This window comes from Somniosus microcephalus, chromosome 17 (assembly GCF_052327205.1).
Source record: "Somniosus microcephalus isolate GS21.2 chromosome 17, FLI_Smic_1.0, whole genome shotgun sequence".
Classification (NCBI taxonomy): domain Eukaryota; kingdom Metazoa; phylum Chordata; class Chondrichthyes; order Squaliformes; family Somniosidae; genus Somniosus; species Somniosus microcephalus.
In genome coordinates this window covers 9,104,160-9,122,632 of record NC_141003.1, presented here as the reverse complement: position 1 = coordinate 9,122,632, position 18,473 = coordinate 9,104,160, and the positions used below count along the sequence as shown (strand labels likewise).

Genomic DNA, 18,473 nt, shown 5'->3' with positions numbered 1-18,473 from the left:
ATCTGGTCCAGCAAGCCTACCCCATCTGGATGTATTGTAGCTTTGTGTATCACTGACACATTCTTCACGCCCCCACCACCCACGACCCCACTCTCCCCACCTGGTGACACAATCTCCTGGGAGGGCCAAGAAGACAGAGGGAAAAAATGTGGTCAATTTCAGAAAAAAACTCCTCTCCGAACCCTTAAGCAATCAAGTAAGCTCCAGGAAATCAGGATAACTGAGTGAATTTATTTCGAGCTGACCCGTAGTTTATGTTTTATGACTTGAATTGTCCTCCTCTCTCAGGAACTCGTCCAGCTCTCTTTTGAAGGATTGCAGGGAATTCATAGTCACTGCACACTTCAGTAATGTGCTTTAGAGAGCGATGACTCTCTGTGAAAATAAATACTTTGAGGTTTCTGACCTAATTCTTTGCTTACAAATTTTACAATTATGCCCCCTAGTTCTCCCGCTCCTATCCTTCTCAAATAATCTATTCAATTGGATAGAATCCATTCTCCTCTTCATTAAAAAAAATAATCAAGCATGTATCCTCTTTGCTACACTTCTTTAATGAAAACAGCTCCGACCACTGGAGCCTATTTTGATATGCAACAGCCCAGAGACTAGCTTTGGTAGCCTAGTGGTTGTTATAAATCTCATCATTCATCAAGAAACTACTCGTGAAATAACGCTGGACGGCCAGCTGGTGGCGCCGTCCAAGGAGTATAAGTACTCGGGCGTCGGCCCCAGCTTGCCAGGGACATTTTGTAAGACAAGGAACTAGTGAAGTACAACTAGACCTCCATGTTCTGAAACAAGATGATTAAAGCCTTGCTTTATGCTCAAACCAAGTGCGTAGTGAGTTTTATTATGTCAGTGGTTATGATACTGAACTAGTAACCCAGAGGTTATAAATTTAATACCCCCCATGACAAGTTGTAAACTGGTACTCAATAAATGGTAATCTGTCAGCTGGTCCAAGGAAAAAAAGGACCAAGAAGCTGCTGTTTTGTTGCAAAAACCCAACTGATTCACCAATGCTTTTCATGGAACAGAACCTACCACCTCTACCCTTTCTGGACTACATGTCACTCCAGTACCACGCTACTCAAAGTGGCCTTGCAAGCCACTCCATAAACACTACTGACCGAGCCCTGAAGGACATAGCTGCAGGACTAGGTCTGCGGCAGGTGATGAGAGAACCAAGTATGTCTTGTCCACAAAAAGCAGGACAAATCTAATCTGTCCTATTACCGCCCCATCAGTCTACTCTCAATCATCAGCAAAGTGATGGAAGGGGTTGTCAAAAGTGCTATCAAGCCGCACTTACTCACCAATAACCTGCTCACCAATGCTCAGTTTGGGTTCCGCCAGGACCACTCGGCTCCAGACCTCATAACAAACTTGGTCAAAACACGGACAAAAGAGCTGAATTCCAGAGTGAGGTGAGAGTGACTGCCCTTGACATCAAGGCAGCATTTGACCAAGTGTGGCATCAAGGAGCCCGAGTAAAACTGAAGTCAATGGGAATCGGGGGGGAAATTCTCCACTGGCTGCAGTCATACATAGCACAAAGGAAGATGGTTGTGGTTGTTGGAGTCCAATCATCTCAGCCCCAGGACATTGCTGCAGAAGTTCCTCAGGGCAGTGTCTTCTGCTGCTTCATCAATGACCTTCTCTCCATCATAAGGTCAGAAGTGGGGATGCTCACTGACGGTTGCAGTGTTCAGCACTATTCTCATATGATGATAATGAAGCAGCCCATGCCCGCATGCAGCAAGACCTGGACAACATTCAAACTTGGGCTGATAAGTGGCAAGTAACATTTGCACCACACAGATGCCAGGCAATGGCAATCTCCAACAAGAGAAAGTCTAAACACCTTACCGTGACATTCAATGGCATGACCATCGTCGAATCCCCCACCATCAACATCCTGGGGGTCACCATTGACCAGAAACTTAACTAGACCAGCCACATAAATAATGGCAGGAGATAATGAGGCTTGGAGAAGGTACAGAGGAGGATGACGAAAATGATTATTTTTTTGTTCTTAGGATGTTGCCAACACTGACAAGTCTGCATTTATTGCCCATTCCTAGGTGTCCTGAGATGATCTTGAGCCTTATTGTGTTTCAAAGTGATTGGTTTTTTATTCATTCATGGGATGTGGGGATCACTGGGAAGGCCAGCATTTATTGGCCATCCCTAATTGCCCTCGAGAAGGTGGTGGTGAGCTGCCTTCTTGAACTGCTGCAGTCCATGTGGTGAAGGTACTCTCACAGTGCTGTTAGGGAGGGAGCTCCAATATTTTGACCCAATGCTGTGGTTACAAGAGCAGGTCAGAGGCTGGGTATTCTGCGGCGAGTGACTCACCTCCTGGCTCCCCAAAGCCTTTCCACCATCTACAAGGCACGTCAGGAGTTTGATGGAATACTCGCCACTTGCCTGAATGAGTGCAGCTCCAACAACACTCAAGAAGCTCGATGCCATCCAGGACAAAGCAGCCCAGTTGATTGGCGTCCTGTCGTTAAACATTCACATCCTGACTTGGAAATATATCGCCGCTCCTTCATCGTCATTGGGTCAAAATATTGGAACGCCCTACCTAACAGCACTGTGGGAGAGAGAGAGCAACTGTCCCGAGAGAGCAACTGAGAGTGGTCTTAAATGGCGTTCACTTAAACAGAGTGTCGAACTTGGGAATTTGGAGCACAGTGGGAAGGAGGTGCCGCTTTTTGTCTCCAATACTTGGAGTGCTTTGTGTTACAGGTAAATATTTAATTTCATCTACCTAGAACTTAAACTAGATCTAGTATTTAGTTAATTAAATACATAGGGGGAGAAATTCGGTATCGCCCCATTTGGGGCGCAATTATCGGCCGGGCGCAAAGTTTAGCTCCTGGCACTAATTATCGCATCCGACTGCAAACTTGGCTTCTATTGTCCCTGGAGGTGATTGGAGTGCTAAATCAGGCACTACACACCTCTCTTAAGGCGCTAACACCGAGGAGCGAGGCGTTACCTCGGAGCACTGGCAAAGTTCATGTGATGTCAGTCAGCAATGGAACACAAACACACTGGCGCCGGCCAGTTCTTAAAGGGGAGGGTTGATCGTGCTCTCCATCCACACCCTGCTCATTGCAGCCTTGAATCTCGGCCTGTACATCAAATCTGCTGGACAGGACAATGGAGAGACCCAGGGAAAGAGCTCAGAGTGCAGCCCCCACAGTCTCTTCTAAATCGATGCAAGGAAGGTCAAATCAAAATGAACCTGCAAAGTGCTGCTCAGTACCCAAAACTCCTTCACACAGCGTTGAATCGCTCCAGAAGTCTCTCTCTCTCAGAATGCGTGGTGCAAAAATGTCGCCGGCAAAAATAGGCAGGAAGCGGTCACCTTTAAATAGCGCTCCCCCAGTCCCTTCCCGACTGCAAAACGCTCCCCTCAACCTGTCGTTGCTAGCAGCAGGCGGTAAGGCAGGGGACGCCACTCAATATCCGGTCCGGGGTGCTACCAGGGCATTGTACGCTCGACTGACGTCACGATCTGCGGGCGCAGGAGATCATGGTGGTAGTGTTTAGTGGCACCACAAAATGTCTGGTCAATTTCGCAAGCGGCGCAAACATCGCCGCGCCCGGGCACTAGTTGCTTTGTGCCCCATCTTAGGGCGCTAACGGGGGGCGCAAAGCAACCGAATTTTTCCCACATAAACTTTAATGAACTAAATAATTAAAACAAGGTCATAAAGGGATGACAGTTCAGCTGTTGTGCCACAACTGCAGCATGTGGGGGTTTGTGGAGAGCACTGTGATCCCGGACGACCACGTCTGTAGCACTGTTCCCCCTAAGCTGCGCGGCTACGCAGTTACCTCGAGGCTGCCACGCACCAGGTGTTGCAGGCTGCGCAGTCATGCAGGAGCGTGCACCAGCACGCTGGCGCTCTTTTCAATCACGTCCCACATGCTCGTTCTTTTGGCCTGCAGGAGCGGGCTTTGGCGCCTGTGCACTGAAACCAATTTCGGCGCCTTCACACTGGAACCCGCTACAACCCTGAGCCACTGAGAATGTGAACGGCTGCCGAATGCCAACACTGTGCTGGGAGTCACAGCGAATGGCGATGCGCTTATAAAGAGCGCCTACACCCTGAACCCGCTATGGGCCTGAGCTTCAGGGAGGGAGAGAGAGGAAAGAGAGAGAGAGGGAGTGGAGAGAGAGAGAGAGAGAGAGAGGCTGAGGGGAGAGAGAGAGAGAGAAACTGGGGGAGGGGGAGAGAGAGAGACTGAGGGGCGAGAAAGAGAGAGAGAATGTGGGAGTGACAGAGAGACTGGGGAGAGAGGGAGAGAGACTGGGGAGGGGGAGAGAGAGAGACTGGGGAGAGAGAGAGAGAGCACGAGACTGGGGGAGGGAGAGACTGGGGGAGAGACAGAGAGAGCACGAGACTGGGGGAGGAAGAGAGGGAGGGACAGGGGGAGAGAGAGCACGAGGCTGGGGAGGGAGAGAGAGAGAGAGATGGGGGAGAGAGAGAGAAAGAGCACGAGACTGGGGGAGGGAGAGACTGGGGGAGAGACAGAGAGAGCACGAGACTGGGGGAGGAAGAGAGGGAGGGACGGGGGGGAGAGAGAGAGAGCACGAGGCTGGGGGAGAGGGAGAGAGAGACGGGGGAGGGAGAGAGAGAGAAAGAGAGACTTTTTTTTTTAATCCGTTCATGGGATCTCGACGTCGCTGGCAATGCCAGCATTTATTGCCCATCCCTAACTGCCCTTGAAAAGGTGGTGGCTCACCACCTGCTTGAACCGCTGCAGTCTGTGTGCTGAAGGTACTCCCAACAGTGCCGTTAGAGAGGAGTTCCAGGATTTTTACCTAGCGATGATGACGGAACGACAATATACTTCCAAGTCAGGATTGTGTGCGACTTGGAGGGGAACTTGGAGGTGGTGGTGTTCCCGTGTGCCTGCTGCCCTTGTCCTTCTAGGTGGTAGAGGTCGCTGGTTTGGAAGGTGCTGCCGAAGAAGCCTTGGCGAGTTGCTGCAGTGCATCTTGTAGATGGTACACACTGCAGCCACAGTACGTGGAGGGAGTGAATGTTTAAGGTGGTAGAGGGGTGCCAATCAAGCGGGATGTTTTGTCTTGGATGATGTCGCGCTTCTTGAGTGTTGTTGGAGCTGCACTCAGCCAGGCAAGTGGAAAGTATTCCATCATACTTCTTACTTGTAAGTTTGCAAGAAATGTAAAAACAGCTTGTAAGAGCTTCTACAAGTATGTAAAAAGGAAGAGAGTAGCAAAAGTAAGCATTGGTCCCTCAGAGACTGAGCCAGGAGAAATTATATTGGGGAACAAGGAAATGGCAGAGACTTCAAACAAAGTAGAAGACACAAAAAGTATACCAAAAATAGAGGGGAACCAAGGGGCTAATGAGAGCGAGGAACGTAAAATAATTAATATCAGTAGAGAAAAAGTACTTGAGAAAATAATAGGACTAAAAGCTAACAAATCTCCTGGACCTGATGGCCAACATCCTCGGGTTCTAAAAGAGGTGGCTGCAGAGATAGTGGATGCATTGGTTGTGATCTTTCAAAATTCCCTGGATTCAGGAACGGTCCCAGCGGATTGGAAGATAGCAAATTTAACCCTGCTATTCAAGAAAGGAGGGAGAGAGAAAACAGGGAACTACAGGCCAGTTAGCCTGATATTATTCGTTAGGAAAATGCTTGAATCCATTATTAAGGAAGTGGTAACAGGGTACTTAGAAAATCATAATATGATTAGGCAGAGTCAACATGGTTTTATGAAAGGTAAATCGTGTTTGACAAATTTATTAGAATTTTTTGAGGATGTAACTAGCGGGGTAGATAAGGGGAACCAGTAGATGTAGTATATTTGGATTTCCAAAAGGCATTCAATAAGGTGCCACATAAAAGGTTGTTAAATGAGATAAGGGCACATGGGGTTGGGGGTAATGTATTTGCATGGATAAAGGATTGGGTAACAGGCAGAAAACAGAGAGTAGGGATAAATGAGTCATTTTCTAGTTGGCAGGCTGTAACTAGTGGGGTGCCACAAGGATCAGTGCTTGGGCCTCAGCTATTTACAATCTATATTAATGACTTAGATGAAGGGACTGAGTGCAATGTATTCAAGTTTGCTGACGATACCAAGCTAGGTGTGAGGAGGACGTAAAGAGCCTGCAAAGGGAGAGAGACACGTTAAGTGAGTGGGCAATAAGGTGGCAGATGGAGTATAATGTGGGGAAATGTGAGGTATTCACTTTGGTAGGAAGAATAGAAAAACTGAGTTTTTTTAAATGGTGAGAAACTTTTAAATGTTGGTGTTCAGAGAGATTTAGGTGTCCTAGTACAAGGAACACAGTGGCTGGAATTTTCCGGGGAGTCAGCGGGTTTGATTGGTGGCGGGTCGGGTGAGAATTTTTTTTTTTTTTGACAGCGTCTATGAACCTGAGGCGGGAGTTGAATGGCCATTGCTCCAGCTGATTACTTGACAGCTTCAAATGTACAGTAAATGCTCCCACCTGACAGATCATCACTTTCCTCAGCCACAACCTGTTTCTCAGGCCATTTCCAGCACAGATTCTGCAGGCTTTCCACTTTCCACTCTCCATCCACTCTTACCTCATTGGAAAAACTCTCTCACCATTGAAAGAATGCTTCTTCATCTCTACTTCACCTGCCATCTATTCCATCAACATGGGTGCACTTTATATTGTCTCACCTTGGTCCTCAGAATCCGACCACAATCAGCCCCATCACCAGCAGCACTAAGCACACCAGCAGCAGCACCAACAACAACACCAACCTTCTCTGCAATCACCTGATGCTCCACAGGATAGAGGGCATCAGCACCCGAACACATTGCTGCCTGGGAGGCCAAGGATGACGCAATAAAACTCACTACGCACTTGGTTCGAGTATAAAGCAAGGCTTTAATCAACTTGTTTCAAAACATGGAGGTCTAGTTATCTTTCACTAGTTCCTGTTTACAAAATGTCCTGGGCAAGCTGGGCCCACACTCGAGTATTTATACTCCTTGGACGGCATCACCAGCTGGCCGTCCAGTGTTATTTCATGAGTCTTTCTTCATGGATCATAAGATTCATAACATTCTTCCTCCCTAAAGATTTGGAAGTCCGATGACTTCCTTTTAACGGATTAGCCGGACCACGAATAGCCACAGTCTTTTAGCTCTTCGTTTGTGGCTGGAAGGCACATCTCCCCAGACCGTGTTTGGGTCCCTTGATCCATACTGGTAGGTCGACAGGGCCCGTGTCGCCTTGATCGACCTGAGTGAGACTGGGGAGATCGTGACTCCGGGTGCGGGTCCCCACAGGCACAGAGCTGGCTTCATTTTGTTTGGTAGCCGGGGATTGACTGGCATCCTGGCTTCGGGTGGCCATCCCAAGGGGAGCGCTCGGCTCCCTGAGTTGATCTGGTGGAGTAGCCGGTAGATCTCTTGATGTCCCAGGTAGGGCGTCATCTTCAAAGGAGCGCAGAGTGTCGGCATCATTACCGTGGGACCCTCTATCGTTTGGGTCCGTGGGACCGGTTGGACAGGGAGTCAGATCTCTGAGTGAAACGGTGGACTCCCAGCCATCAGGGTACCACATGTGCGCGTAAGTGGGATTAACGTCCGTTAACTCCACCTTGTCAACGAGGGGATCGTTTTTGGCAGATCGGACGAATCTTCGGAGCAGCACGGGGCCGGGAGCTGCCAACCATGACGGTAGGGACGTCCCATGCATGGAGCGACGCTGGAACCTGAAGAATCGCTCGTGAGGCGTGACGTTGGTGGACGTAGAAAGAAGAGACCTGATGGGATGCAACACATCAGGGAGCACAGTTTCCCACTGCTGGTCTGGTAGGATGCGTGACCTCAGTGCAAGACGAACAGCGTTCCAAATGCTAGCATTGTATCTCTCAACCTGTCCGTTACCGATGGGATGATACGGTGTCATTTTACTTGTGGCGATTCCCCGTTGGGAAAGATAACTTTTGAGTTCTCTTGACATGAAGGAGGAACCCCGATCAGAGTGGATGAAATTGGCCGTACCACAAAGGGAAAAGACTTGATCGAGGCATTTGATCACTGTGGAAGTAAGCATATTGGGACAGGGGAAAGCAAAGGGAAAGCGTGAATATTCGTCCACCATAGTAAGTAAGTAGGTGTTTCGCATTGAGGAAGGCAATGGCCCTTTAAAGTCAATGCTGAGTCGCTGCATAGCATGTATGAGCGAGCCATCCGATGGACGGAAGAATTGCGGTTTTAATTCCGCACAAATTCTACAGGAAGAGCATGTTCTTTTCACATCTTCCGTAGAAAATGGGAGATTTTTAGATCGCACAAAGTGCAGCATACGGGTAACGCCGGGATGGCATAAGTCAGTGTGAAGATCCGCAAGAGTCGAAGTTGACATAGAAGAGCAGAATGCCCACGTGAGGGTATCCGGGGCCACATTCTCTTTGCCGGGTCGATAATGTATGGTGTATTCAAAGGCGGCCAATTCCATCCTCCAGAGTTGTATTTTGTTATTCTTGATCTTAGTGCGTTTCCGGTTATCCAGCATAAAGGCCACGGAGCGCTGATCGGTTATAAGTGTGAAATGGCGACGAGCGAGAAAATTACTCCATTAACGTACAGCTTCGATGATGGCCGTAGCCTCCTTCTCGACAGGAGGATAATGGAGCTCGCTACCCTGCAAAGTTCTGGACAGAAATGCAACGGGTCGACCACCTTGATTCAAGGTAGCCGAGATCGCCACCTCCAATGCATCGCACTCGACCACAAAAGGGAGATTTTCATCAATTAGCGAAGTGTGGCTTTTTCCAGTTGTCACTTGGAGGTTGAAAGCTGAAATAGCCGTTGCCTCCAACGGAAATGACTTCGCGTGAAGCAGGGGCTGGATCTTGTCAGAGAAGTGGGGTATCCACTTCACATAATAGGCAAACATGCCGAGTGCCCGACGAAGAGAGCCGATATTCGTAGGGGGAGGGAGCTCCTGAAGCTGACGAAGTCACTCCGGGTCCGGTTTGATGACACCGTTGCCCACCCAGTAGCCAAGGATGTTGACTGATGGTACTGATTTCATAGATTTGGACTCATTTAAGGTTAAGCTGCGACGACAGAGAACGTCAAAAAATTTCTGGAGGTTGGCATCATGCTCCTTTTGGTCATGACCAGCAATGGTGATATTATCTAGATTTGGAAAAGTGTCTGTTAAGTTCTCCTGTTTGACAAGGCTATCCATTGCCCGTTGAAAGACGGCCACCCCATTGGTGACCCCAAATGGAAGGCGACAAAACTGGTAAAGCCGACCATTGCCCTCAAAGGCCATATACTTTTTGTCAGAGTTCTTTAACGGTACTTGATGGTATGCGCTCTTTAAATCAAAAGTTGAAAATACCTTGTAGTTGGCAAGGTTATCGACCATGTCATCGATGCATGGTAGTGGGTAGGCATCCAGGTCGGCATACTGGTTAATAGTTTGCAAGTAATCGATGCAAAGACGTTTCTTGTGTTGCTTCAGAGGATTTTTAACAACGACGACTTGAGCCTGCCAGGGAGATGAACATGGCTCAATGATACTGTCAGCTAGAAGGCAAGAGATTTCTGTCTCGATAAAGGATCGATCATCTTGGCTGAAACGTCATGATTTAGTGACTATGGGCTTACATCGGGGGGAAAGATTGGCAAACAAGGAGGGCTCGTCGAGCGAAGCCGCCGAAAGCGCACAAAACGGTACTTTGGAAATAGTAAGCACCGGCTTTGACCCTCCAAACTCAAAAGTGAGTCTTTTGTGTTGTTTCTGGAAATCCCGTCCCAGGAGCACATCACTGCATAGGTATTGGAGCACCCCGAGCCGGGTGGAGAAATATGTGCGGCCATTGAGAATAAGGTCGACAAGACAAAAGCCGGAAGAATTGGTGGTCAGTGTCGTCAGAGCCATTGCAATTTCCCTGTCCGAGGGGTAAATGTGCAGTTTTAACTTACTGATAGCCCGCTCACTAATGAAGCTGTCAGAGTGGCATGAGTCGATTCGTGCGCTCAGAATGTGTCCATTTACTGAAACCTTCGTGGCTGCATGGAACAGACTTTGGGGAAAAACAGCTGTGATGGGAGAAGGGGCAATTTTACCCTTGACAGCTGTAACCTTAGTAGTGGTTTCTGGGGAAGGAGCAGTTTCATAGATAGCAGCTGCAAAACTAACAGGAGCTCTCAACCGGTATATCTTAGAAAAGGGGCCTTTCTTACTAACAGAGGCTCTTGACTGGCATACCTTAGAAAAGTGACCTTTCTTGCTACAATAATTGCAGGTTGCGTTACGAGCAGGACAAAATTTCCTATAATGGAACGCACCTCCACAGAAGAAACATTTCCTTCCAGATTGCCAAGATGCCGCTAGGGCAGGATCGTCATCAGTGAAGGTTTCTAGGGTAGGGTTGTCATCCGCTAGGTTAGAGTTATCATCAGTGAGGGCTTCCGCCCGAGACCTATCGAAGAAGTCATTAAAAGTGATAGCAGCAGCCCGTGCACGAGGTAAAAGATAGGCATCTGCATTCCTCTTTGCTAAGTCCAGGGAACACGCCTGGTCATAGGCAGCCTGTAACTCGAGGGTTTTATTCTCCAACAGACGCTGGCATATGAAGGGAGATGTAATTCCATTAATAAAGGAATCGCGAATTAGCTCCTTCTGGTACTGCTCAGCTGTGACAGCTTTAAGGTTACAATCCTTGCTGAGCCTGCGAAGCTTTTGAAGGAATTCGTCAAGTGATTCCCCGGGTTGTTGTTGAGTTGTGGCCAATAGATGCTGAGCAAAAATTTCGTTTGGGGTCTTAACATATAGTCGCTGTAATATTAGGATAGCGGAGTCATAGTCTACACAGTCTTCGATATAGTCAAACACATGAGGAGATACATAATTGGCAAGTATCTCTAATTTATCAGGAACATTCTCACCACACACCCTGAGGAAGTTGCTGAAGGTACGATACCAGTGTTTCCATACCTTAGTAGTTGTAGGTGAATTCGGGTCCAGGTCAAGACGGGCGGGTCTGAGTAGTTTGTCCATGATGGATTATTTCTATGCCGGGGGTCCCTTCTGCAGTTGAAGTCGTAGCTGGCTGTTCCCGAAATCACTCAGAGTGTGGAGTCGATATCAAGTTGATTAAATTGATGTAATAAAACTCACTACGCACTTGGTTCGAGTATAAAGCAAGGCTTTAATCAACTTGTTTCAAAACATGGAGGTCTAGTTATCTTTCACTAGTTCCTGTTTACAAAATGTCCTGGGCAAGCTGGGCCCACGCCCGAGTATTTATACTCCTTGGACGGCGCCACCAGCTGGCCATCCAGTGTTATTTCATGAGTCTTTCTTCATGGATCATAAGATTCATAACACTCACCATGGCCAGATTTACTTCACCTGATGCTGTACACCCTGGCTGCCACAAAATGCGCCAGGTTGGCACCACCCCACACCAACACCAACACCATAAAGCATCCCTACAATGTCGAAGCCATTCCTTTTACACTCACCACCATTGCGGGGGGGGGGGGATACATCGAAACATAGAAGATAGGAGCAGGAGTAGGCCATTCAGCCCCTCGAGCCTGCTCTGCCATTCAATGAGATCATGGCTGATCATCGAAACTCAGTACCCTGTCCCTGCCTTCTCCCCATATCCCTTGATCCCTTTAGCCTTAAGAAATATATCTAACTCCTTCTTGAATATATTTAATGAATTGGCCTCAACTGCCTTCTGTGGTAGAGAATTCCACAGGTTCACCACTCTCTGGGTGAAGAAATTCCTCCTCATCTCTGTCCCAAATGGCTTACCCCTTATCTTTAGATTGTGACCCCTGGTTCTGGATTCCCCCACCATCGGGAACGTCCTTCCTGCATCTAGTCTGTCTAGTCCTGTTAGAATTTTATAAGTTTCAATGAGTACCGTTATGTCTCACCATTCACAGCAACTCACTAAGCCACTTCCAAAGGTGCAGAACGCAAAGTGGTGAAAATAAAGTTTTCAATGGTTGACAGCACATGAAAAGAAACTTTACATGAACATTGGATGAAACACCCAAGTGGCTACCCTTGTGTGTTGTTAGTTGGTATGATTGCACTAGGATGAGGGTGACTGTGAGGGGTAGCTAGTGAGATGGGGATGTGATAATGTAGATAGAGAGGGATGGGTGGAGGTGCAAAGTAAGTTGGTGTGAGTAAGGATGTGCAGGAGTAGAGTAGGGAAGAAAGTGATGGGGGTGTGATGAGAGGCACAGGAGGATGAAGATGAATGTGGCTTTGTACTAAAGTTTTGTGATCTAATGAGATCATTGAAAGATTTGTGCCACTGAACCCAGGTCCTCCTGACCACATCCCTGCTTGTGGCCTCCTGTGCAATGTGCAGCCAGGCTGTTTTGTTCTCCTGGGGAGGTCTCTTCCGCCTATAGGAAGGGAAGAGGACCTCCCTGCGTGCTGTGACTCCCTCCATAAGCATATGGAGGGAGTCATGGGAGAACCTGTGTGCAACACTGCACCTCTGTGCAGTCATTGTCAGTGTTTGCAGCACTTCAATGCTGTAGAACCTTGACAGCACAAATGTCAAAAGGAAGTTGGCCATGGTCCCTTTAAAGAAGCTGGCTGATGACCCGTCATGAATGACATCATCAGACCCGCTTCCTCTAATTGGGCTAGGAAATGCACTGGGTGGGCTTAACAAACCCCATCAACAAAAATTCATTTTCCAAAGCGGGATGGAGCCAGCAGCGGGGCCACGACCCACCACCGACATTGCCCGCCTCGGACCCACCGAGGTAAGGAAAATCCCGGTCAGAGAGCTAGCATGCAGGTACAGCAAGCAATTGGGAAGGCAAATGGCATGTTGGCCTCTATTGCTATAGGGTTGGAGTACAAGAGTAAGGAAGTCTTGCTACAATTGTACAGGGCCCTGGTGAGACCTTGCACAGTTTTGATCTCCATATTTAAGGAAGGATATACTTGCCTTAGAGGCGGTGCAACAAAGGTTCACTAGATTGATTCCTGGGATGAGAGCGTTGTCCTATGAGGAGAGATTTAGTAGATTGGGCCTATACTCTGTGGAGTTTAGAAGAATGACAGGTGATCTCATTGAAACATATAGGATTCTGAGGGGGATTGAGAGGATAAATACTGAGATGTTGTTTTCCCTGGCTGGAGATCTAGGGGGCATAGTCTCAGGATAAGGGGTTGGCCATTTAAGACGGAGATGAGGAGGAATTTCTTCACTCAGAGGATTATGAATCTTTAGAATTCTCTGTCCCAAACTGCTGTGGATGTTCAATCATTGAGTATATTCAAGGCTGAGATAGATAGATCTTTGGACTCCAGAGGAATCAAGGGATATGGGGATAGGGCAGGAAAGAAAGAAAAGAAAGACTCGGATTTCTATAGCTCCTTTCACGAACACCGGATGTCTCAAAGCGCTTTACAGCCAATAAAGTACTTTTGAAGTGTAGTCACTGTTGTACTGTGGGATACGCGGCAGCCAATTTGCACACAGCAAGCTCCCACAAACAGCAATGTGATAATGACCAGATAATCTGTTTTTGTTATGTTGATTGAGTGATAAATATTGGCCAGGACACCGGGGATAACTCCCCTGGTTCTTCTTTGAAATAGTGCCATGGGATCTTTTACGTCCACCTGAGAGAACATAGGGGGCCTCGGTTTAACATCTCATCCGAAAGACGGCACCTCCAACAGTGCAGCATTCCCTCAGCACTGCACTGGAGTGTCAGCCAAGATTTATGTGCTCAAGTCTCTGGAGTGGAACTTGAACCCACAACCATCTGACTCAGAGGCGAGAGGGCTACCCACTGAGCCACAGCTGACACAAAGTGGAGTTGAGGTCGAAGATCAGCCATGATCTTATTGAATGGCGGAGCAGGCTCGACGGGCCGTATGACCTACTCCTGCTCCTGCTCCTAATTCTTATGTTCTTATGAGAGAGGGAGAGTGAGCAACACAAACTGGGGGAGAGAGGGAGATAGGAAAACAAAAACTGGAGAGAGAGAGAGTGAGAAACACAAACTGGGAGAGGGAGAGAGAGAGAGAGAGAGAAACACAAACTGGGGCAGGGAGAGAGAAATGCAAATGGGGGAGTAAGAGAGAGAGAGAGAACACAAACTGGGGAGGGAGAGAGAAACACAAACCAGGGAGGGAGGGAGGGAGAAACACAAACTGGGAAAGGAGAGTGAAAAGCACAAACTGGGAGAGAGTGAGAAACACAAACAGGGCAAGGGATAGACATAGAGAGAAAAACAAACTGGGGGTGGGAGGGAGTCAGCAACACACACTGTAGGGAGAGTTCATGTTGGCCAATGATGTATGCTGTTGTATTACAGTATAGCCCTGAATTTCCGATTGGAGGCTTCCTGCGTGCGGATGCCTCCAATTGAAAAAAATCTACGCACTTACCTGCTGGCTCTGTAGGTCCCGAGACTTGCGATCCTGGGCCTCTCCGGGTTCGCGTGGGCAGAGGCCCAGGTATCCCAGGGGCGCAGGCGGTTCGCAAGCACCCCTGGGATCACGTGAGCCACGGGGAACCAATCAAAAAAGCGAATCCCCCTTCACACTTTTGACAGGTCTCTCCACATAGATCTGTTAAAAGTATGAATGGGGATCACTTAAAAAACAGTTAAACGTTAAAAAAAAAATTTTAATCACGTATTTAAAATTAGTTAAAATTACATTAAATTAAATATTTTAAACAAAAATTTATTTTTTGAAAAAAATAAGTTTTTTTTACAGGGCTAAAAATAAACTTACCTTTTTTAAAAGTATTTTTAAATTATAATTGAGTGAAAAACAATTTTTTTTTTTAAACTCTTATGCTGGCAAAAGCAGGCCTTACTCATGCTTTTACCAGACATAAGATTTTTAAAGGTTTTCAGCGGGCGGAAGTTGTGCAGAAAGCGGAACTCCCTGCCCGCAGAGGCAGACGGATGATCTGTGCTGGGTTTTAGCGCACGCGCTTCGCATACCTGAAACCGACACTTGCGAGGCCCCTACGGGTGCATACACACCTCGTACGCACCTGTGGGGGTCGGAAAATCTGGCCCATTGTGTTTTGTTCCGGGAGTCTGGCAGCTTGATGCTGCTCTTTGAGGACTGAGCCTCACCTCCCTGAATCTGGGCTTCAGCAGTGTGGTGTGGGAGTCAGTGAATTGAATTAGGTTTGGTTTTGGTTTTATTTATTATGTTTATAACTTGCTGTGTATTGTAAAAAGTGATAATATTGTACAAAAACTTTAGTTAGCAGCAATGTTCCCTTTAAGCTGCGCAGCCGCTCAGCGCTCCAGAGCCCCCGCGCAGCCGGCTCACCAGCTTTTAAATGGGAAAAAACGCGCATACGTGGTATTTTGAATGAGCCGCACAGTCCCTTAAAAGGGGCGTGCACTCAAAAAAAATTAAAGGGAACATTGGTAGGCAGTTACTTATTTCAATGATGTTTTTGTTGAATTAGTGGTATTTACTTGACGTTTCTCATTGCGGTTGATACCGTAGAAATATCACAGAAGTAGTTTTTATCTAAACATTACTTATCATTAAATCTTTATATTCTTCTGTGTTCCTTCTTTGATTTCTAAATTACTAGCTGGGGAGCCCCGCGTTGCGAGGGCAATTTTGGGGCGCTTGGTCTCCCTGCCCCTGTGTGTCCCCCCTCTCCCTGTCATGTCCTCTCCCTGTCCTATCCCTCCCTCCCCTCCCCTCTCTCCCTCCCCTCCTCTCCATCCCCTCCTCTCCCCTGCCCTGTCTCCCTCCCTCCCTCCCCCGGTCCCCTCTGTCCCTCTCTCCGGCCCCTCCCCCTGCCTAGCGCCTGAGGTCCGGTGCCGTTTTACTTATCATTAAATCTTTATATTCTTCTGTGTTCCTTCTTTGATTTATAAATTATGTTATTCATCTCACTATAAAATAAAAAGTCATTTTTTTAATTCAGAGCTTGGTGATACTAAGACACTCAATGAAGGTAAATGCAATAATATCTGGAAATAGTGGGCAAATGTCACATGATCAAATGTCATGAGATTAAGCATCACGAGAGGTTTCATGTGATTGAATGCCATGTGATCAAATGTCACATGATCAAATCTCCAGGAATACGTCAAACCAGAATTGGCAACCCTAGCTGCAAGGGACACTTTGCAGAAGAAGGTGGCCTTTGGCGTCAACTGCTGTCTAAGGCTTTTTTTTCATTAAATAGAACCTAATTTTCTAATGATTCTGTGAAAGAAGAACAGCCGTTTAGTTTATAAAATTATCAAAAGGTAATTAATTAGAGTAAATTCATTAACCAAAACTAGCAAAGTCTCCTGTAATTTCTGCAGCTTCCATTTCCTTTCTTTGTCTCTTTGTTAGGATTTTGTTTTATTTTAAACACTAAAAGATCTTGAGGGGAATTTTCCTCTGCGATCCCCTATGGGGTCGGGTGGGATTGTAGCAAAAACAGCGGGAAAATGGGGCAGAGAGGCCTACCACTGCTTCACCGCCCCAAACGAGTTTACACTATCCTTGCCAGAACTGTTGATGCCCATCCCTTCTGTACTGTCCGTGTGTTGATAGAGACACTGAAGACAGGAGTTGCTTCATAGGTGTTTACTAAGCAAAGTCTAGAGGGGTGCTAATGGATATAACACAATATACAGGCTTATATAGCTCGAGTGGCCATTACCGGCATTACAGCACACATGGGGCTCTTAAAGGCACATACACTACAATTCCTCCCCTTTTAGCTAACCAGTACATCATATTTTAAGTAATTATTAATTACATGCTATAAGAAAAATAATATACACATTGCTGTAGTTAATTAATTATAAGTCAGTCTCTCAGGAGGCTTCCTGACTCGGTCCGGATAACGCCTCGATGGTGTAGTAGTTTCTGGTGGCGTAGTAGGTTCTTTTGGCAAGGCTGATTCGGCTTGAAGGCCAGTGTCGGGTTCATCGGGTTCCGGTATCACCGGATCGGAGGTAGATATGGGTATCTCTACTTCATCGTTAGGCGTATAGAGTTGTGGTGTAGGTTGTCCCTTTTCGGATGACTCTATGATTTGGTCAGCATGGCGCCTTATTATGCTTTCTCCGATGTCCACGGTATACATCAGTGGTCCTAGTCGTGTGCAGATAGTTCCAGGCTGCCATTTCTCGGTACGGTAGTCCCGGGCCAAAACTTGTTGACCTATCTGGAAGGTTCTAGTTGGCCTTTCATTCATGCCTTGAAACTGCCGGTTCTCCACGTCCCTTCTGATGTTGGGCTTGACCAAATCCAGCCGGCATCTTAGGTTTCTATTGAAGAACATCATGGCGGGAGTTTGGTTGGTAACCATATGTGTTGCATTCCTGTATGCGAACAAGAAGTTATCCACCTTGTGCTGAACTTTTATGTCTTCATTACCCATGGCCTTTATGGCCTTCTTGAAGGTCTGGACAAACCTTTCAGCCAATCCATTGGTGGCAGGATGGTATGGGGCGGACGTGTAGTGCTTAACCCCATTGTTTTTTAAGAACTTCCTGAATTCTTCGGACAAAAATTGCGGTCCATTATCAGAACAGATCTGTTCCGGCAGCCCATTCCTGGCAAATATGGTCCTTAATACTGTGATGGTTTTTTCCGTGGTGGTGGAGGACATCTTTATTACCTCCGGCCACTTGGAGTGTGCATCAACCGCGATTAAGAACATTGAGTCCATAAATGGACCAGCAAAGTCGATGTGTACCCTTTGCCAGGGAGATGAGGGCCACTCCCATGGATGTAGAGGGGCTTGTGGTGGAGCGTTTTGGACCGTCTGGCATCCTAGGCAGCTCTTGGTCATTTCTTCAATGTCTCCATCGATACCTGGCCACCATACAAACGCCCTGGCTAGGTTCTTCATTTTCACTCCACCCAGATGCCCCTCGTGAAGCTCCTTTAGCACTTTATCCTGGAGTTTGGGTGGAATCACCACTCTGGATCCACACATCAAGGTTCCTCGGCACACTGACAGCTGTTCTCTTCTTTGCGAGAATGCTGGCAACAGTGGTTCGCCATGTGCTGGCCATCCCTTCACTGTTAAATCGTAGACCCGTGAGAGAGTCGGGTCATTTCTTGTCTCCCTTTCAATGGCAGAATTTGTTACTGGTAGACATTCCACTATGGTAGAGTGGAACATCTCCACTGGGTCTACTGTAGGCACCTCTTCTACCGTTGGCAACGGTAGGCGCGATAAACCGTCAGCATTCCCATGTTGCTTTGATCCTTTGTATTCTATGTTGTATTGGTGTGCCCCTAGAAAAAGGGACCACCTCTGTAGCCTTTGCGCTGTCATAATGGGAACACCCTTTTTAGGGTTGAATATGGAGATGAGGGGTTGATGGTCAGTCAACAAGGTAAATTTTTGTCCGTGTAGGTAATTGTTGAATTTCTTCACTCCCCATACCAGGCTGAGTGCTTCCCTGTCGATTT

General features: G+C 47.3%; 1 protein-coding gene across 4 annotated transcripts in view; it reads right to left on the bottom strand.

The window, feature by feature from the left end:
* The window catches only part of cfap54 (cilia and flagella associated 54), an 859,633-nt gene that overhangs the window by 633,577 nt on the left and 207,583 nt on the right, over nt 1-18,473 (bottom strand). The gene's annotated exons all lie outside the window — the stretch shown is intronic.